Below are 19747 nucleotides of genomic sequence, written 5' to 3'. Positions count from 1 at the left end.
TTTGCTATTCTGGATCTCTTGCAGAATATACTAAATATATACTATAGTATATATATTATAAATATAAATATATAATATAAATATATAAATATATATTTAGTAGAGACAGGATTTCACCGTGTTGGCCAGGCTGGTCTTGAACTGCTGGCCTCAACTGATCCATCAGCCTTGGCCTCCAAAAGTGCTGAGATTTGTGTAGTTTTGATATTAGAGTAATACTGACTTCTTAGAAAGTTATGGAAAGTAGTCCCTTCTCTTCCAGGTCTGCAAGAATTTGTGAATAACTGGTATTAATTCTTCTTTAATAAATTCAGTGGTGAAGCTATCTAGCCCTAGCCATATGTAGGTAGTTGTCTAGTTACTGATTTAATCTTTACTTAATATAGATCTATTCAGATTGTCTATTTCTTCTTGAGCCAGTTTAAGTAGTTTGTTTTCTTCTGGAAATTTGTCCATTTCATCTAATTTATCTAATTTGTTAACTATAAAGTACTGAGCAACCACTATGGTTACAAATTTAACTTCTGCCTGGAAGTTTTAAAACGGAATATTGAATTGGATTTTTGAAAGCCTATATTATTTGCTATCTTTGACAGTAATAAACTATGCACAAGAAGTCTATCAGATTTCATCTGCTATGTCTATAAATTTGAATATATTTCTCTTTCCTCAAAGTCCCTAAAATTTGTTGTAATCTCTAGCATTCCTGAAATTGACCTTCCTTATCACCTATAAGGCTGGGACGTGTAGCTAGTTACCAGGCGATTTAGATACCAGGCCACTTTTCCTGGGAGAGCATTATGGGCATTGGCTCCATAAAATAGTCAAACTTTGTTCCCCAATATGAGCATAATTTGATGACCATTATTCTGATATATGACACTCCACATAAGTCCTTTAGTGTATAATCCATTTGTCCTATTATATACTGGTAGAAAGGAAGGTACATTCTTACTGGACTTATGCAATTAACTATATTATCATGAGAAGTAAGGATATTTAATATGTTTTTTCCCCAAAATTCTGAGGATAAGTTAGAATCTACTATTATTTCTAAATGTATCATTTCACTTTAAAAGCAATATTTATAAAATTATTGTGGATTAGAGATCTTAAGATGAGACAGAAGAGTTTGAGCTATATATCCAGTAAGTAGAATATTAAAACAAAATCAACATTTCACACAAGTAACACAATAAAATTGCCCTCATCAATTGTTTCAGTCTTATGAAATTAATTATTGTTCAACTGGATCTCAGATTAGCAATCTCATGAAGCCATCTCCTGTGCGACCAAAAAAGCCAGATACCAGAGAAAAAATGCTCTCAAAATCCTGGTTCACTCCACTTATATGGAAAGTGCAAGCGCATACTCATGTATCTGTTTATTCACATGCCAACAGTTTGAAGTGCCTTGTAAATTTTTTTCCCAAGGGCTTGTGTGTTTATCCTTCAGTATTAAAGCCAAAACTTTTGTCTATAGCTTACAGCAGAGCATCAGGGAAAGCATCAGTGTAAAACAAAATGATCAGATAATATCTGTATAACAGAAATCACAATGTCTGTGGTTAATATATTAGTGAACATTTTCAAAAGTAAAAGTTCTAATGCAGGTTCTTAATAAGAATAATAATGCAACTGAGAAGAAAATGTAGTTGTTCCTTTAGGAAGAAAAACAACAAATCCATTTTTTAAAAATAGACAAAATGAAATACACACTGAGCTATAACATAATAATCTTGAGATGTATTTTTATACAAAGAACATTAAGCAAAGTGATGCAGTAAGTTTGGCATAAGACCTAAGTATTATCTTTAGTTTTCTAAACCTTCATGACTAAGTCTGTCTCAGTTGAGAACCACTGGTGTAGAACAGGGTCTGTGCCCTCTTAGGAACCCTGGCTGCGTAGTAGTGATGGCAGTGGCAGCCTGTCTGGAGTAGCCTCTGCTAAGATGCTGGCTGCAGCCGGGGCTGCGGTATCCTTGAAGCCGATGGCAGCCAGGAACAGGCAGGAGACCTGCCCCCTACTGAGTAGGCAGGGCAGGATTTCTGTGCCCCTGGGCGCAGCTGCAGCTGCCCAGCCACGGCTCTAGACCTGGCATCCCTACACTCTCAGGGGCTTGGGAAGTCCCCTTCCCCCGCAGGCTTGGAAGTGCCTGCTCCCACTCCCTGGCCTGTCCCTACTCCCAGTGCCAACTCCAAGGCGGAGCAGAGTTGTGGCCAAGCCTGGGTGCTGTCACAATCTGGCAGGGTGTACATGCACTCAGGGCAGCGCTGACATACCAGCCCCCTGCCACCTCTGCCCCTTCTGGACTTTGGGTGCCAACAAGCATGGGAAGGAGGCAGAGGTGGGGCTGAGCTCAAACCCGATTGTGAACTGCACATGTGAGAGATCTAGTTTGTCAGTTCCTTATGAGAATCTAACTAATATCTGATGACGTAAGGTGAAATAGTTTCATCCCTTCATCCAGAAACCATCCCCTGCCTCGTCCCTGAAAAAATTGTCTTCCACAAAACTGGTCCCTGGTGCCAAAAAGGTTGGGGACCACTGGTGTAATAGATACTAGATTCAAATTAAAGAAGTAAGACTGTAGCCAAACAATGTTTTAAACAGTAACTGAAATTATGACTGATAACATTTTATTGTTGTCTAATCTCATCAGGCAAAGCACTACCAGAACAGTGATAACTAGAGGAAAACTTGGCAAATTGTTTTTATCAGTGCTTCCTCCAAGATTAAAATATATTATGGAAATGGAGTGCAATGATAAACTTCTACGGACTTTCCATAAAGCAAACAATTAGGCTGGAGTGCAGTGGCACAATCTTGGCTCACTGCAACCTCCACCGCCCGGGTTCAAATGATTCTCCTGCCTCAGCCTCCCGAGTAGCTGGGATTACAGGTGTGCACCGCCACACCCGACTAATTTTTGTATTTTCAGTACAGACGGGGTTTCACCATGTTGGCCAGGCTAGTCTCCAACCCCTGACCTCAGGTGATCTGCCTGCCTCAGCCTCCCAAATTGCTGGGATTACAGGGGTGAACCACCGTGCCCGCCTCCTGCATATTTTTTATCAGGTGAAAGAAAACATTTTTGCAATTTCCAGGGCACTCTGGCAAATGTCAATAGTAGTTTTAAGTGTAAAATATGTCTTGAAATTTTATTTTGCTTTTTGTATATATATAATCAGATTTTTAGAAAGGCAAAAATTTTAAAACGATATCAAAGGAAATTTGGACATTTAAGATATGATTATGAGAGCCTGAGAAACAATATTTGTTTACCTATTTAATCAAAGAAACAGTACATATTTTAAAATGAAGTACCTGGTAACACATTTTTAAAAACATTTTAGTCTCTTCATAATTGGGGAAATTTTGTGGTCATTTTTATGGTTTTGTTATTGTTTTTGTTTGATCAAAGATATAAGCAATGTCAACCTAAAGTATAAAAAATTAATTTGATAAGACTTGAAATCTATTCTGTCTAGGCAGATTACACAGAAATTAAAGAATATATTGTTTCAATATATTGAATATATTCAGTAAACCAAGGATCCAACCCTGAGGGCAAACAACATTGCGCAAACTCTGCTAACATTTTAACATATTCCGTGGCTTCTTTGCAGACAGGTCTTATAAACTAATGGAAATAAAATTTATTTTGCAAGTTTTGTTCTTCATTATGTTCTTTATTATTCTGTACAAACTAGTAATTTAGAAGAGATATCAGAGAACCCAGGAGGTAATAAGCAATTTTATATTATCACTAAGATATTATTTTTGTTAATATGCAATGTGTTTCTCGTGGCTATTTTCAAATTGATCAAAGTATAAATATATTTTTAAAATTTCTCTTTTATTTACTAATACAATAAGTACCAATAAATAGAATCCAGAAAGAGAAGCTCTTTGAGGTCCTCAGTAAGTCCGCAAAGTAAAAAGGAACCCAGAAACAAAATAAGCAAACACAAAGCAAAAGTCTGTCACTATTGCCCCTAACTGTAGTCTCAAGCATTTTTCTTAATTGTAACTTTCAAAGTAACCAACTTCTATTTCAGAGAAAAATGGGGTATAAAAATTGAGAACTGTTTGTTATATGCAAGCAATTTAGCAGATAAGAAAAGCTCATGAATACAAATAAAATAATTTTCTACAGCTACATACATCCCTTTTACACCATTACAAAGTGGCAAAAATGAATGCGACCCAAAGAAAAAATGATTCTATATACATAAAAATGGCAAGCAAAAACTTAAAATTATGCTTAGAAAGGAATTGGTCAATTTTTTCTTACATAGAAATTAACCACATATCCAGTGATTTTCCATTAACTCAATGGATATCAGTCCAAGATTTAATATCAGTCCAAGATTTTAAATCACTTAAAGATCTTGGAAATTTTCTTCAAGTTGATGTACCACAAAATATAATTACTGCTGAAATTAAAAATGAGCCATGACCATAATTCAATTCAGTAGAATACAGATATATATTTATGATCTTAAACATTATGTAGAAGTAATGTTAGCTTACTGGATCAGTAAGCCTAAATAAGTTTATGACAAACAAACCCATGTTAATATAATGTATGCTCTGTGATCATTAATACTAATAAATGAGAAAAAAAGACAGTTGTGTTTATTGAACAAAAATTAATATGCTAATATCATATGCCAGTGATTTACCTTAATAAGAAACTTGCATTCTTTAAATATTTCTTAGTTTCTCAGATTCTTAGCAAGTTTCTTAATGAATATAGATATTAAGTGTAGCACATTTAAAGTAATTAGAAGTTCAATTTCATTATTTTCTGAAATATTAATTTCATGTAAGTACTTATTTATCTTTGTAAGCCAATAAAAATGGAGCTATTTAAGAGATTTTAATGTGTCATTAATAATACCCAAAGACAGGCAAATATTAAACACTCACACGAGGAGAGGTAAAGGCCATGCCGAATTATATGTAGACATACAAAGAGTGTACAGATTCAGTCTACAATTTTAGCCACAGCCCAAAAACACAAGCAACTCAGAAAAACAAAAGTTTATTAGTCTATCAGAGTCCATCAGAGCCATTCTCCTTCCAGATGGGCACAAAAATGTTAAATAATTTGGGGTTAACATAGACAAATAGACAAAAACAAAAAATGACTAGCAAATCAGAATCTCTTTGTCTCTCATCCAATAAAGAATAGAGCTCTATAATTTATTAATCCATTTACAATTATCGACAAATATCAGAGAGTGAAACTAAATTCCCAATCACTGCTGCTGCCAATGCAAAATAATTTCTTAATGAAAACAAACCAAAACCCCAAGCAAACACAAAATTATTAAAGGGGATAGGTGAAAAATTTTTTAAAAAGAGAAACAAAATGAAAAATATCTCTTTGCTTCTTAGGATTCACTTCTCGGAGCCAATAAGAAAGAGACGCCTAAGATTATACCATCCATGAGGTACATTACTCTGTCAAAGCATATAATACTGCTCTATCAGGGGAATCCACTGTTCATCTTCTTGAAAAACATGTAAGACTTAAAAAATCCAAATAAACTACAATGCATGCAAATTCCTTTTTATTTAAAAAGAAGGGGAAGGAGCCCAGAAACTTGAAAATGTATGATGACTTATTTTCTTTCTCTATTATAGATTCCATTGTGTATTTTTATATCAAATGGCAGAAAGAAAAAAAGAGAAAGAAGTGTTTAAAGAGAATCTTTATTTTATTATATTTTATTTTATTTATCTATAATTAGGGGTACCAGTGCAGTTGTGTTACATGGATGTATTGTAAAGTCTGGGCTTTTAGTGTCACCATCACTCGAATAAGTATACATTATAATCAATAGGTAGTATTTCTTTGCTTACCTTCCTCCCACCTTCCCACCTTTTAGAGTCTCCAGTGTCTATTATTCCTCTCTGCATGTTCATATGTACCCATTAATTAGCTCCCACTTATAAGTGAGAACATGTTTTGTTTTTTTACTTTCTGTTTCTAAGTCATTTTACTTAGGATAATGGTCTCAATGTCCAACATGTTGCCACAAAAGACATAATTTTATTCTTTCTTATGACTGAGTAGTATTCCATAGTGTGTGCATGTATATATGTATCTATACCTACACACATATCACATTTTTAATCCAATAACCAGCTGATGGACACTTAGGTTGATTCCATGACTTTGCTATTGTTAAAAGTGCTGCAATAAGCATATGAGTACAGGTGTCTTCTTGATATAATAGTTTCTTTTCCTTTGGGTAGATACCCAGTACTGTGATTGCTGGATTGAATGGTAGATCTATTTTTAGTTCACTGAGAAATTTTCATGCTGTTTTTCATAAAGGTTGTACTAATTCACTGCCATCAACAGTGTATAAGCATCCCTTTTTCTCCACATCCTCACCAACATCTGTTGCATTTTGACTTTTTAATAATGGCCATTCTGATGGTATCTCACGGTGGTTATCATTTGCATTTCTTTGATTATTAGTGCTGTTGAGCAATTTTTTCATGTGGTTGTTGACTGCCTGTATGACTTCTTTTGAAAAATGTCTGTTCATGTCTTTTGTCCACTTTTTAATAGGGTTGTTTGTTTTTTCTTGTTGAATTGTTTGAGTTTCTTGGAGATTCTGAATATTTACCTTCTGTTGGATGTATTGTTTGCAAATATTTTCTCCCATTCTGTAGGTCATCTGCTTACTTTGTTGATGATTTCTTTTGCCGTGTAAAAGCTTTTTAGTTTAATTATCTCATTTGTCTATTTTTGGTTTTGTTGTATTTCCTTTTGAGGACTTAGTCACAAATTATTTGCCTAGGCAGAAGAATCTTTCCTAGATTTTCTTTATTTATAGTTTTGCATCTTACATTTAAGTCTTTAATCCATCTTAAAAAGAAGGTATAATTATGATTCTCTTGCAAATATAAAATGAACACATTTCAAAGATTTTGTTTAACTCATTAGCTAATGAGGGAGCCTGTAAGATGTTATAACATTCCAAGGAGAATTCAAAATACCCCACATATACAGGCAGATAAGAAATGCTGAAGTGGATTGACAAATAGATAAAAAAAAAAAAAAATGTCTATCCATGGGCAATAATCAATTGCATTCTACTGAAGACAAGGAATTTGCATTTGTATTATTATTCATTTTTCACAACTTAGTTGTAAAATGTCTCACAGAAAATAAACAAATAAAAATGGGTAACCCAGAAGGTTGCACTAGAAATTATCCCCTAATCTTTCTAAATTTTACACCATTTTAAAGTCTTACATTTTAACTCACAGAAGTACATGTGGAGAGGACAGGAACAATGTAAGAATATAAAAGCTCGATGCAGATAGTAAGGGTAAGTGTTTATTAAACAATGCTTTAAAAACTCTACATGTGGATATTATTTTTAGCTCCCGATATCTGCAATATGATAATGTTTATTTGCAACACGCAACACTGTGACACTCTATTCTTCTTTGGAGTTTTATTTCTTCTATTCTCCCTAATTTACCCATTGATTTTCATATAGTTGTTGATGATATATAAGAAATGCTTATGTCTTAGGCTTTTCATAAATCTAATGTTTCACTTTCAGAATATGAAAAATATTTATTTCAGATCTATTTTATGAGTTTGAAATGTCAGTTTGAGATATTCAACGTATTATAGCCACAGTATATTGATATTTACTATATTATCGACATAGTATTAAGCTTGTTAAAATGTTACATTCTTTTCATAGGTAATAATACTGTGGCTCAAAAACATAAGCTATTTTCTCAAGTTGACAAGCTCTAGGAATCTTTGAGAATAAATACCTTCAGAAGACCATGACTTTTCTTTTATGCACATCAGACATTCACATCTGCAATTATTAGAGTTTATTTTTAAAAAGGTAAGTCCTAAAACACCCATCAGTTTGTTACATGGAGAATTATTTAAAATAATAATATCATAAACTCAAGAAACAAATCTGAAAAGATATCAGCTTAAATATAAACTTGGTACAAGTACAGCACAAAATATGTGAGCATTATTATTATCTACATAGTTGGGTTTGGACATTTATTTTTAAGGTAAACATCATTCTGACAGTGAAATAATTGTGCTATTCAGAATACAGGAAACATTTAGTACATACTGTTGTCAAGAATGTTAATTAAATACACTTGTCTATGATATTAAGGTAGGCATTAAATATAACTATAAATATAACTATAATCAGACTGTAAGCACTCAGAGGAGGCAGGGAAACCATTAAAATGACATACTGATGCTGATATTTGATAAAAATAACATAAGAATAACATCATATAAGAGCAAAGTACTTGTATTTAGTTACAAAATCAAAAAACAAAAAAACACTCAAGCATTCAGAGGGGAAAGTGAAAATATGTAGTAGTATTACATAGGCACCAACCAGTCAATACAGATGCTACCTATTGTGTATTTGCTGTCAGCTTTGTTTTGTTAAAAAACAAAACAAAACAAAATCTAAGTATAATATATACTAACCAACGGTAATAAATTCCCAATGTCCAGCTAATAATGTTATCTTATAACAGAGAAGAGATTATTAAATAAATTTAAATCAATAAAATGTATTGAGCATCTTCTATTTCAAAAGCACAATAGTAGGAACATTACAATATAAGAAAGCATTCCTTCATAGGGCTTCAGCAGTTTAAGTGGTATTTTACAATCTAATATGTTTCAGTTTACTTTCAAACTGACATTTCTAAACTAAATCCTTTGCATTAGGCAACTTTCTCTTGAATCTATGAAAGATAGCATTCAAAGCTACAGTTCAAACTACACAAATAGTTTTTCAACATAGTTCACAGAAGCAGATGTAGTTATTTAAAGGAGTTGAGTTAGATCTGGTATCATTGTTTTCAAGCACAAAATGAAATTTTCTGTGTTCCAATTGGAGGCTATATCAAAGAACTTCAGAGTATGACCCAGATACAACACCTCCCTTGGATGAAAACTCCCATGCTATATTCCAAAAGTGTTATAAAGAGCATGCAAACTAGTGTGCAACTAGCTTACAGCATGCAAGAGACAAAGGATGAAATTATAACAAGTAAGATGACAGAAATCCACATCTATCTCATGTTGCCCTCACATGGACCATTTGCTTTACTTGCTTGTGTATGGTAGGAACACTATAGGTCTCACAGTGGAGCCATATATCTGCTGACTTCAGAGAGTTTTACAAAGTCTGCATTCCTGGCTGCACATCCATGCTCTACAAAAGCAGGATACACCCAACAAACAAGCAACCTATTTCAACTCAAATGCAAAGGGAATTTACTTTCTTTTTCTTTCATTTTTATTCTTATTTTGAAAAGTGTGGTTGGACAATAGATAAACAACCTTACCTGAACTTTAGATCTACCTACAGATTCATTCAGTCATTCAGCAACTACTTATTGTAAAGGAAGAGTATTGCCTTTGGTCAGGTGATCAGGTAGGTTCCCTAATGGAGTGACAAAGAAACAAAGACATGAATAAAAAGACTAAGAGGGCTACAGTTATAAGGTACGATTATGAATATTGATCAATAAAAAAGTAAAATATTGGCAAACAGAATTTAATGCATGTTACAAGATATTTTATGACCAAGTAAGATTTATTTCAAGAAACCAAGGATGAAACAAAATTTAAAAATTTATTAATTTAATGCATTATATTACTAACATTAACGATAAAAAATACCAAATAACCATCACTGAAGATAGTGGAAAAGCATTTGACAAAATTCAACAATATAGTTAATTTTAAAAAATAAAAACAAGTAAAGAATTTACTGAAACTTGGTTACATGATCAGAGATACTTAAATCAGCCCCAATGTCAGTATTATATTAAGACAGAAATATTGAAATCTTTGTTCCTGGAGTTAGGATCAAGATGTGAATGCCTAGATATCATAAATTAATATTTAATATTCAACTAGATGAAACAGTCAATGTAATTAGACAATGCAAACAAATAAAGCTAAACAAAATAGAATTACAAAATTTGAAAAGGAGGAGAAAGCACTAGAATTCAGAAATGTACCAATGTATAAAATAAATGTACACAAATCAATTTTTTATATACACGTATAACAGAAGATACAGTGGGAAAGAAAGAAGCAAACTTATAATGACACTAGAGAAGATAAAATACATAGGAACAAATTAAACAAGAATGAGTAACTATATAAAATACATCTTAAATATTACTAAAGGACACAGCAGAGGTTATCAATACATGGAAAGATACACCATGTTCTTGAATAAGAAGATTATAAAGATGTCCATTTTCCCCTGTATAAATTATAAAATATATGTGATCCAAATAAAAAAAAAGAGAGTAGGTAATTATTCTGAAACCAGATGTGCTGATTTTAGTTTCCATGAGGAGAAATAACAATAAATAGCAATGAAAGCTCTAAAAAATAAACAAGAGAGGAGGGGGAGATAAGCCCTGTCAACCATTATGTAACTCAATAATTACAACAGTGTGGCAATGGCATATGAATAAACAGAGAGAGCAGTGGAGAAGAGGTGTGTAGATCATGCTTTTGAAGTAATTTTCAGTGAAAGGAATCAAAAAATGATCATTGGAAGGTGGAGTAGGATGACATTATGCCCCAGGAAGCATTTTTTTTAATTTCTCATGTTTTCTCCTTTAAAATTATGCCACTTCTGGAACACCAGGAGTAATAAATGGGCTTATAGGCAAGGCTCAAAGCTGTTTTGCTTTGTTTTACTTTTATCTGAGGTTCAGGGGTACGTACGCAGGTTTGTTACATGGGTACATTTTGTGTTTCTCAGGTTTGGCATATGAATGTTCCTGTCACCCAGATAGTGAGCATAGTATCCAACAGTTAGTTTTTCAACACTCATCCCTCTTCCCTCCACTTTCCTCTAGTAGTCCCCAGTGTCCATTTGTTCTCATCTTTGTGTCCATGTGTACTCATTGTCTAACTCCCACTTATAAGTGAGAAGATGCAATATTTGGTTTTCTGTTCCTGCATTAATTTGTTTAAGATAATGGCTTCTTAGCTGCATTCATGCTGCTGCAAAGCACATGATTTTTTTTTTAATGGCTGTGTAGTTATCCATTGTATTAGTTCATTCTCACATTACTGCTAAAGAACTACCTGAGACTGGGTAATTAATGAAAAAAAAAAAGAGGTTTAATTGACTCATAGTTCCACAGGCTTAACAGGAAGCATGACTGAATGGCCTCAGGAAATTTACAATCATGGCAGAAGGGCAAAGTGGAAGCAAGCACCTTTTTCACATAGTGGGAGGAGAGAGAGCAAGCAAAGGGGGAAGTGCCACACACTTTTAAACCATCATATCTGTGAGAATTAACTCACTATCATGAGAACAACATAGGGTACATCTGCCCCCATGATCCAACCACCCACCTCCCCACCAGGTTCCTCCTTCAAAATTGGGAATTACAATTCAACATGAGATTTGGGTGGGGACACAAAGCCAAACCATATCATTTCACCCCTGGCTCCTCCCAAATCTCATGTCATTTTCACATTTCAAAACCAATTATGCCTTCCTAACAGTACCCCCAAATCTTAACTCATTCCAGAATTAACTCAAAAGTTCATGTCCAAAGTCTCATTTGAGATAAGGCAAGTTCCTTCTGCCTAAGCACATGTAGAATGAAAAACAAGTTAGTTACTTCCAAGACACTATGGAGTACAAGCATTGAGTAAATGCTCCTGTTCCAAAAGGGGGAAATTGGCCATAACAAAGGAGTTACACGCCCCATACAAGCCTGAAATCCAGCAAGGCAGTCATTAAATCTTAAAGCTCCAAAATAATCTCTTTTTACTCCATGTCTCACATCCGGGAGGTACTAACACAAGGAATAAATTTCCAAGTCCTTGGGCAGTTCCACTCCTGTGGCTCTGTAGGGTATAGGCCCCATGGCTTCTTTCACAGGGTGGCATTGAGTGCCTGCAGCTTTTCCAGATGCATGGTGCAAGCTGTCAGTGGATCTGCCATTCTCAGGTCTGGAGGGCAGTGGTCCTCTTCTCACAGCACCACTAGGCAGTACCCCAGTGGGAACTCTGTGTGGGGGCTCCAACCTCATATTTCCCCTGCACACTGCCCTAGAGGGCTCCACCTCCACAGCAGTCTTCTGCCCAAACATTCAGATATTTCCATGCATCCTCTGAAACCTAGGCAAATGTTCCCAAACCTCAGCTCTTGCCTTCTGCACAGATTCAGACCCAACACCATGCGGAAGCCACGAAGTCTTGGGGATTGCACCCTCTGAAGCCACAGCCTGGGCTGCACCTTGAGCTCTTTTATCTATGGCTGGGGATGGAGTGGCTGAGACACAGGGCACCATGTCTCAAAGCTGCACAGAGCAGCTGGGCCCTGGCCCTGGCTCATGAAACTATTTTTCCCTCCTAGACCTCTGGGCCTGTGATGGAAGAGGCTGTTGTGAATGTCTCTGAAGTGACCTGGAGACATTTTCCTCATTGTCTTGGCTATTAACCTTTGGCTCTTCTTTATTTATGCAAATTTCTCTAGCAGGCTTGAATTTCTCCCCAGAAAATGTGTTTTTATTTTTCTACCACATTCTGCCAGGCAGCACATTTTCCAAACTTTTATGCTCTGTGTTTCTTTTAAATACAAAATCCAGTTTAAGGTCATCTTTTTGTTCACACATGTGAGCATATACTTTCAGAAACAGGCATGTTACTTCATAAATGCTTTGCTGCTTAGCAATTTCTTTTGTCAGATACCCTAAATCATCTCTCTCAAGTTCAAAGTTTCACAGATCTATAGGGTGGGAGCAAAATGCCACCAGTTTCTTTGCTAAAGCATAGCAAGTTACATTTACTCCAGTTCCCAATAAGTTCCTCATCTCCATCTGAGACCACTTCAGCCTGTAACTCATCGTCCATATTACTGTCAGCATTTTGGTCAAAACCATTCAAAAAGTCTCTAGGAAGTTCCAAACTTTCCCACATCTTTCTGTCTTCTTCTGAGCCCTCCAAACTTTTCCAATCTTCTACTCATTACCGAGTTCCAAAGTCACCTCCACATTTTCAGGTATCTTTATAGCAATGCTCCACTTTCCTGGTACTAATTTTCTGTATTAGTTCATTCTTACACTGCTATAAATAACTACCTGAGACTAGGTAACTTATGAAGAAAAAAGGTTCAATTGACTCACAATTCTGCAAGCTTAACAGAAAGCATGACTGAGAGGCCTCTGGAAACTTACAATCATGGCAGAAGGGCAAAAGAGAAGTATACACCTTCTTCCCATGGCAGCAGGAAAGAGAGAGAGAGCGAGGGGTGGGAGAAGTGTCATATACTCTTAAACCATATGATCGCATGAGAACTCACTCACTATCATGAGAACAGCATGCAGGAAATCTGCCCCCATGATCCAATTACCTTCTACCAGGTCCCTCCCCCAACACTGGGAATTACAATTTGACATGTGATTTGGGTGGGAACCCAGAGCCAAACCATGTCATCCATGATGTATATGTACCACATTTTCTTTATCTAGTGCACCATTAATGGGCATTTAGGTTGATTCCATTTATTTGCTATTGTGAGTACTGCTGTGATGAACAAATGCATGCATGTGTCTTTTTGGTAGAAAAATTAATTTTCCTTTGGGTATATATGCAATAAAGAGATTGCTGGGTTGAATGGTAGTTTTGGTTTAAGTTCTTTGAAAAATCTCCAAACTGCTTTCCACAGTAGCTGAAGTAATTTACACTCCCACCAACAGTGTATAAGTGTTCTCTTTTCTCTGTAATCTCACCAGCACCTATTATTTTAATTTTATTTATTTTTTGACTTTTTAATAATAGCCATTTTGACCGGTGTGAGATACCTTGTCGTGGTATTGATTCGCATTTTTCTAATGATTAGTGATGTTCAGCACTTTTTCCTATGTTTGTTGGCTGCATGTATGTCTTCTTTAGCTGTTAATTGTTATCTTGGCTCCAAAAGGCCAGAATGCTTTGAAATGGTCACTTGTTAAGTGTTGAAGCCTATAGAAAGGGTCATCCTCCTTGTTAATTTTTGCATGGGAAAGAGATAACAGTTTTTTGTTTCTTTGAATTACAATTGTAAGGAAATAAAATTTTTACATGTAATTTCAGTGACATAATAGGTTAATGGATACTAAACCTCATCTCTGGGCAATCTGAGAGTACTTAAACCACAACTAAAAAGCTCAGCCTACATTTTCAGCAAAGTTGAATGGATTTTCTAGTGTCTCTAAATTCCATCTATATTCAAATGCCAAATGGAATAGATCTCTCTTCCCTCTTGCAATTCCAAATATTTAATCCTATAATTTTATTTTAAGGTGGTTCTTGAATATTTTGCTATTTCAATTTGTCCTTCACATTTTCATTTTAAGTTTCCTTTGACCTGTTTCTCTTCATCTTATTTCAAGCTATATGTGATCTTCTATCCATTATTATCTTAAATGTTCTGAAATATATTTATATATTCAGTCCATGGTCTCTTTTCCTTCATGCCTTAGTCTGTTCTCGCTACCATAGCAAAAATACTATAGACTGAGTGGCTTAACCAAGATAAATTTATTTCTCACAGTTCTGGAGACTGGAAAGTCCAAGATCGATATGTTTACAAGGTAGGTTTTATTCTGAGGCCCCTTCTTTTAGTTTGTGGTGGTCACCCTCTCACTATGTGCTTACTGCATGTGTGGAGAGAGAGGAAGCAAGCTCTCTGGTGTCTCTTCTTAAAGACACTAATCCTACTGGATAAGAGTTTCACCCTGTGAGTGCACTTGTAATGGTTAATTTTATATATCAACTTGTCTGGGCTAAGGGATGTTCAGTGTCTTATTCTGACACTGAATATTAGAGACTGGGTAATTTATCTAAAATAGAAATTTATTCCTCATAGGAGGCTGGGAAGACCAATATCAAGGTGCCAGTGTCTCACAAGGACTTTTTACCGTGCCATTCCACGGTGGAAAAAGAGAGTGCAGAAGAGAGGGCAAAATTCACTCTTAAATGTACTCTCTCAATAACAAAACACTCCTGGAATACCAAAATTAATCCATTCATGAGAAGACCTAGTTACCTTTTAACAAACTCACCTCTCAACTTTGTTGCATTGGGGATTAAGTTTCCAGCACATGAACCCTGGGGGAAACAGTCAAACCATACCACCCAGATAACTGGTAAAACATTATTTCTAGGTGTGTCTGTGAGGGTTTTTCTGGAAGAGATCAGCATTTAAATCAATAATTTGAGTAAAGAAGCTTGCTCTCAATAATGTGGCTGGACAACACCAATACATTGAAGGCTTGAACAGAACACAAAGACGAAAGATGGGCAAAATTCACTGTCTCTTTTTAAACTGGATCATTCATCTTCTCCTGCCCTGAAATATTAGTGCTGCTGGGTCTCAGGTCTTTGGACTCAGACCAGAACTTATACCACCAACTAACCCTCTTGTTCTTGGGCCTTTTAGTTTGGACTGGAACTACATGCCTAGTTTTCCTGGGCCTTCAGCTTCCAGATGACAGAACATGAAACTTCACAGTCTCAATAATGGTGTGAGTCAATCCCTCATAATAAATTTATTTCTTTCCATATGTATGTGTGTATGGAGATTACATATATGTATGTCTATAAACACACACACACACACACACAATATTCCATTGGTTCTATTTCTCTGGAGAATTCTGACCTAATACGAATTTTAATACCAAGAGTGATTCCAGAAGAACAGAATTTTAAGAATGAGTTTCCTGAATCAGGTCTGGAGTTTCTGGAATTGGCTCTCCAATCGGATTAGACTTAAAGATCATAATGGCTCTATTTCTAGTAAGGAAGACACTACTGATAGTCTATGGCTTGAAATGTTTATAGAGATACATAAAATGACTGTATTGGATACTCCTAATAAATCACTTATAAGAAGCATGGAACTAAGTGACTTTATGATACTTTCAAGCATTTTTGGAAAACTTAAAAAATAATAATAACATTAGTTGGTTGCTCCTTATGTTTTATGACAAAGTGGTAAAAGAAAAGAATGAGCTTAGAGAGTCAAATTCCCAGATTCTATGCTGCATAAATGAACTAAGAGCTTTTAGGTGTACCCTGGGGAAAAGCCTTATTTCCTGTAGCCACATGGCTGACATTGCTGAAAAATCAAATGCAGAACCTCATCCTACAATTGGGCGAATTACAATAAAAGTTAAACTGCCAGCTTTGCAGAATGTCTACTGTTAAAGTGACAACATTTCTTGGGACAGAATGAGATCTTGTAAGAAGAGATGGAGACCTGTGAGAAGACCCTGATGAAGCTGGGGACATTGAGCCTCTAAATTCTGTTAAGTATTCTTTGCCAGTGGAAGAAGCCTCCCCACTCTTACTGAAAGTGGCCTTCTTACCCCAGAAAAAAGGCCTCCCCACCCACAGTAATATTGGTTTTTCTAGTTCCTAGCAGGGAATAAATCCTGCATTCCCTGAGGAAATTGTAATGGCACCCCCTGTGGCAGCTGACATGTAAGACAATGCTGCATCTCTTCAGGAACCACCCCTACCATCCTCTCTGCTTCTGGACCTATAACTAGACTCAAATCCCAGCACAAAATCTTAATTACTTCCTTTGAGACCTCATCTACTTCAGCTGCAAATAAGTCACAATGGGGTCAGGGCTTTGCTATGGTTTGAATGTTTGTGTCCCCCTCCAAAAATCACGTTGAAACTTAATGCCCAATATAATAGTATTAAGATATGGGGCCTTTAGCAAATGATTAAATCATGAGGGTGCTGCCTGTAGTCTTAGCTACAAAGGTTGAAAAGGGAGGATCCCTGGAGCCCAGGATGCCAAGGCTGCACTGAGCTGTGATTGCACCACTGCACTCCAGTCTGGGTGACGTGGCAAGATCCTGTGTCAAAAAAAAGAAAAATAATGAGGATGGAACCCTCATGAATGGCATCAGTGACTTTAAAAAGGGCTGGAGGGAACTAGCTAGTCCCCTTTGCTTTCTGCTTTCTGCCACGTGAGGACATAGTAACAAGGCAAAAAGGCATCTGAGAAGCAGAGTCTGACCCTCACAAAACACTGAACCTGCCAGTGCCTTGAACTTAGATTTCTCAGCCTCTCGACTGTAAGAAACAAATTTATGTTCTTTATAAATTACCCAGTCTCACATATTTTGTCACAGTAGCACTAACAAAGACAGGCTTCAACATATAAATTATGATAGCATATACTAATTCAATCCATAACACTCCATCATTTTATTAGAAATTTTCTGTGCACCCATTACTTCATAACGAAACAAAATAATGAACAATCAAACTATACATTATTTCTCTAAATCGAATAGTATTTTCTTTTCCAAAACAAGTGTTCTGGAAAAGTTGTCATCTTGCTTAAGTCTACTCTGGATAATTGTTTATGATTGTTTTCGTTTTCTTCATAGACATCCAATACAAGGAAAATTGCAAAACACTGATGATAGAAATTGGAGAGGGGCCGGGCGTGGTGGCTCAAGCCTGTAATCCTAGCACTTTGGGAGGCCAAGGTGGGAGGATCACGAGGTCAGGAGTTTGAGACCATCCTGGCCAACATGGTGAAACCCTGTCTCTACTAAAAATACAAAAAAATTAGCAGGGCGTGGTGGCGGGTGCCTGTGGTCCCAGCTACTCAGGAGGCTGAGGCAGAAGAATGGCATGAACCTGGGAGGCGGAGCTTGCAGTGAGCCGAGATGGTGCCACTGCACTCCAGCCTGAGGGACAGAGCCAGACTCTGCCTCAAAAAAAAAAGAAAAGAAATTGCAGATGACAAACAAATGGAAAAACAACCTGGCCTCAGGGATTGGAAGAATTATTAACATAATGATACTGCTCAAAGAGGTCTAAAGATTCAACGCAATCTTTATCAAAATACCAATGTCATTATTCATAGATTTAGAAAAAAAAAAATCCTAAAATTCATATGGAACCAAAAGAGAGCCCAAATAGATAGCCAAAGCAATCTCCACAAATTTGAAAACTCTCTCCTTGAAGTTCACTTTGGTCACTTTAAAATGGTATTTCTTCATGTTCGTGTAACAAGTGCAGTCAGCCTCGTTTTTGTCCTTATGATTTTGTGTCCAGAAAGCTCACCCAAACTGCAGTTTATACTGCGTGTGCACCATAAATTTAGGGTGACTACGCATCCCAGTTTCCCAAGAGTCTAGGTTTGTTGCTTGTTCTGGCATCAATTCCAGGTTAGCATTTGCAGTACTAGCCACAGATTCACAAAGAAAGGACCCCTGCCTTTGTCGGTGCACTTTAGAGATTCCCACCTTGGTCTTCCTCTAGCTGGCCCTCACTCCATGGATGAGCTATTCAAACTAAGGAAATCTGTCCACCTAAAGTTTTATAACACTTATAACCATATCCTTGGTACCTGGGACCCCAGAGCTTAAAACCCAAATGGCTTATGCTCATATTCAGAAACTGCATGCATGTTTTGTCTGGATTCACCTTTCCGATGATAAATGATGCCTCTTCTATATCCACCCCTAGTTTCAAGGATTGGCCATAAGATGGCTGTTTACACAAAGAAGTGCACACAACTTAGATACACGGGCTGAAGTGTGGACTTACATAAACACAAGGGGCCTCACCAGTGCAACAAGGAGCTGGGGTTGAACAGTAAGGGGCCAGGGGTAAAGGATCAGAGGGCAGCTCACCCTATACCAGATTGTTCTTGCACAAAACTCCAGGGATTCTGAGGATTCTGGGAATTCTAAATTTGATATGAATTTTCTTGGGTTTTAGGAATAATTATTAGGAAAGACAGAAATAGAAAGCTATTTAATGATTATGTGGCTTCTTTTATATACTTGAATGAAAAACGTCAAATATATGAGCTTCCATTTGTACTCTTTCCTCAGTCCCCAAAGATGCTAAGGAGGAGCCTGAACATTTGTACCAAATGAAAGTATCCAGGTTTCGACCGGGCACAGTGGCTCACGCCTGTAATCCCAGCATTTTGGGAGGCCGAGGCAGGCAGATAATGAGGTCAAGAGATCGAGACCATTCTGGCCAACATGGAGAAATCCCGTCTCTACTAAAAATACAAAAATTAGCTGGGCGTGGTGGTGTACGCCTGTAGTCCCAGCCACTTGGAAGGCTGAGGCAGGAGTACCGCTTGAACTCGGGAGGTGGAGGTTGCAGTGAGCTGAGATTGAGCCACTGCACTCCAGCCTGGGTGACAGAGTGAGACTCTGTGTCAAATTAAAAAAAAAAGAAGAAAGAAAAAAGAAATGAAAAAAGAAAAAAAGTATCCAGTTTTGGATAATGAATTAGATGTTCCCATATTCACTTAGGCTACTCCTTCCTGTCCCCAGTTGAAAACTGCATATTAAATAGTTAAGCATTTTTTACTTTTTTCTTTTTTTGCCATAGAGCTATTTCATGCTTTTCTTATGCATACTAAATCTCACATTTACCTGCTATTTTAGCAAGACACAACTTAATAATTCTTAGTAATAACCATGAAAATAGCTAATTTTATATAGTCCAAATATTATACTGCATGGTCCTGTGAGGCATGGTCCACTCCTGAAAGTAACTAACAGTCCTTATTTTTGACTTGCTAAGTGAAATTGCAAAAAATTTCCACCAGAAGTCATAATAAGCTTCTTTAATTGCCACATTTTTGAGTCTGGCTTCACTGTTGTTCTACAGGTCATTTCA

At 36.4% G+C, this 19747-nt stretch overlaps 1 long non-coding RNA gene across 3 annotated transcripts in view; it reads right to left on the bottom strand.

Annotated features, from left to right (window-relative positions):
- LOC129058067 (uncharacterized) overlaps nt 1-19747 on the bottom strand; it is a 195069-nt gene that overhangs the window by 37051 nt on the left and 138271 nt on the right. The window contains exon 1 of one of the 3 annotated variants that reach the window (XR_008522898.1): nt 9388-9565. The exons of the other annotated variants lie outside the window; for them this stretch is intronic. This is a non-coding gene — a long non-coding RNA (uncharacterized LOC129058067). Of the gene's footprint in view, nt 1-9387; nt 9566-19747 lie in introns of those variants that run through there. 3 annotated transcript variants of the gene reach the window in all.

Source organism: Pongo abelii, chromosome 11, assembly GCF_028885655.2.
Source record: "Pongo abelii isolate AG06213 chromosome 11, NHGRI_mPonAbe1-v2.0_pri, whole genome shotgun sequence".
Lineage (NCBI taxonomy): Eukaryota > Metazoa > Chordata > Mammalia > Primates > Hominidae > Pongo > Pongo abelii.
Note: the sequence above shows the minus strand (reverse complement) of the source record. Positions and strands in the feature narration are given on the sequence as shown.